Raw genomic sequence first — 2923 nt, 5'->3', positions numbered from 1 at the left:
TCTCCATATTATGATGGATTGATGTGTATCCCATAACTGGAACAATTTCAGCACGCTTATCCAAAGAAATGTGCAAAACCATTTTCTCTCAACGAGACTGTGGGCTCTGTTTTCAAGTGTTTGATGATGGTACTGCTCTTGTCGAACAAGAAAACAACTGAACCACCCTTTGTAGTTTGCATACAAAAGCAGCTCCTCTATAGACTAGTAGTTTTCCTCTAGACCTCTAGTTTAATTGAATCTTCAACTTCGCACTTCCCACTTGAGATATGAGTAACAAACCCAGTAATTTAATTTAACTTTTTCATCCCCAAACATATAAAATGAACTAGATTAGGACCCGCGGGGACAAATTATTTATAACTAAAACATTTAAATTATAAATTGTATTTGTTGGTTAAATATGTTATAATTATATAATAATTGTTATTTTTTATGGTTTAAAGTTTAAACCATATAATACTGCAATATAATTTTTTTTACATAATATTGATTAATCAATTTAATTAGTTATGTCTATTCTTTGATACCGATAGTGCTAACAAAATAATGAAATGATGTTTTATCCGTTTAACAATCAATTAATGATATTTTAAATTTATATAAATATCGACAAAACCCGTCCCGCTATATAACTCCGTCCCGAGATATTTTAACTTGCACTATATAATCTTAATTTTTAATATTTATTGTTTTGTATTATAAATATTAGATTGAATTGATATGTTATTTATTAAGGTTGTAACCATTTATATTTTATAAGATTGGTGCTTCTTATAATTTTTAAATATTTATAATATTTGGAATTCTTAAAATGGTTTAGTATTTCTCATATTTGAACTTTCGTAAGAGTTTAAATATATTATTAATATTTTAAAGGTCTTCTAACTTTGTTTTAAAAGTTGAAATATTTAAACTTCTTATAAAGTTTAAATATTTATAATATTTGAAACTTCATAAACGTTTAAAAATATTTAATATTTTTAACATTTGATAAAGTATAACTTTCTAAAAAATATCAATATTTATAATATTAATACTTTTTATAAAATGTAAATATTTATAATATTTAACTTTTTAAAAAATTTAAAAATTTATAATATTTAACTTTTTAAAAATCTTTAAAATAAAGAACCAAAATAAACCAAATAAAAGTCTTTTTAAGTTTGAATGCCTGATAAATCAAGCTTTCTACTCAATTGTATTATGAATCATTTTGGTCTCTTTTATATTTTTATATTATGACTCTGAACTATCGCCCAATTTTTTTTGGTGATGTGGGATATTGTTCCCGTATTTTTTATTCATATATTGAGTAATATATGTCTGTTTAAAAAAATTTGTATTACATCATATGCAGTAAAAAATCACAATTTTTATTAACTAAATGCATTATAGAATAATTCAAGATAATTTAAATATAAATTCAAAAAAAAAGGAATTATATATTTATGTTTGAGTGAGGTAGATAGATTTCCTTATTTTTTTAAATCTTACGTATAATTAATTTTGAAATTTTTGGTAACTAATATTAAAGTCAATGAATTAAATGTAAAAAATTTCCAAAAAATATTTTTGAGCAAAAATACTAATATAGATGTATATGATATACAGTAAAACCTCTATAAATTAATAAAGTCGGGACCATGAAATTTTATTAATTTATAGAGATTTTAATTTATCGATAAATTAATAATTATTAATTTATAGAGAAACTTTCCTAATTTGGTAACAAAAATATTAAAAATAAGATTTAATCTTTATAACTAATATTTTTATAAAATAAATTCCAATGAAAATAATTATCATCATGTTTTGAAGATAGGTATCAAAGATTTTTATATTATAAAAAAAAATAAAAAAAAACTCTAATAAAAATTAATGTATAGATATATACATATATTTAGATAATTTTCTATAATTATTAATTTATATTATTGATGGTATTTACAAAGGAGTTTCAAAAAAAAATTTATTTTATTATATTATCGAATAGTATCTAAAATTACACTAGTCCCAACTTGGGACCGGAGAAATTTATTAATTTATAGAAGTTATTAATTAATTTATAGAGGTTCTACTGTAAGTAGTCCAATTATCATTTAGGAATGATTCCTTGACATTTAAGGAAGGACTCATCAACAATAAAGAAGTATTTTTTGAAATTGAGGAAACATACAAAATCGAATTAGTGTTTATGTTAAAGATTAGTATATTGTAAATTAAATTAGCGGGGATGTGGTATGATCGGGAACTATTGGCAGGATGGTATATGTGGTCTAGTGGGCCAAGTAGTGGGGCAGGCTACCACGGATAAAAATACTTTGGCCCATCGGGAGCGTGCCTAATAAGCTGAGCCGGCCCGTTTTCACACTTAACAGCTTTAAAGAGTTTTCCTCACATTCTCATCCATTCATCTTTTATCTCTTTGAGAAACCCTAAATAATTTGTGCCCCTTGCTGTTTCGCGATGGAGGACGGCAAGAGCGACGACCCCAAATTGCCGGTCCATGGCAAAAGAAATATACTAATCACCAGTGCTCTGCCTTACGTCAACAACGTCCCTCATCTCGGAAACATCATTGGATGTAATTGAATCCTTCCTCTCTCTTTCCCTTGATATATAATTACCTTTTATCTTTATAAGTTTATGTCCTTCTTTTTATATGATCGCATTAAGTAATTTTCTTAACTGGCAAATTTGTTTTCTTCGTAAGTCAATTTAGCTTTGGAATCATAAGAATCCGATTTAGATATTCAATTTCCTAAAGGTGTTGCAAAATTTAAAACTGATTAATAAGTATAATTTAGAAATTCAATTGGCGTTATTGTGGGGTTTTTTGTTGTTGTTGTTGTTGTTGTGTGTGCCTGTGACGATGCTGAAATTCAGGTTTCTTGCTTTTTTTTTTTTTTTTTTTTTTTTT

At 25.4% G+C, this 2923-nt stretch overlaps 1 protein-coding gene across 1 annotated transcript in view; it reads left to right on the top strand.

Annotated features, from left to right (window-relative positions):
- LOC104779732 (methionine--tRNA ligase, cytoplasmic-like) overlaps nt 2520–2923 on the top strand; it is a gene marked incomplete at its 5' end in the record, with an annotated part of 6159 nt that continues 5755 nt past the window's right edge. Inside the window, 1 exon segment of the mRNA XM_019244504.1 lies at nt 2520–2587.

The sequence above is a fragment of the Camelina sativa genome, chromosome 4, assembly GCF_000633955.1.
Source record: "Camelina sativa cultivar DH55 chromosome 4, Cs, whole genome shotgun sequence".
Taxonomy (NCBI): Eukaryota; Viridiplantae; Streptophyta; class Magnoliopsida; order Brassicales; family Brassicaceae; genus Camelina; species Camelina sativa.
Note: the sequence above shows the minus strand (reverse complement) of the source record. Positions and strands in the feature narration are given on the sequence as shown.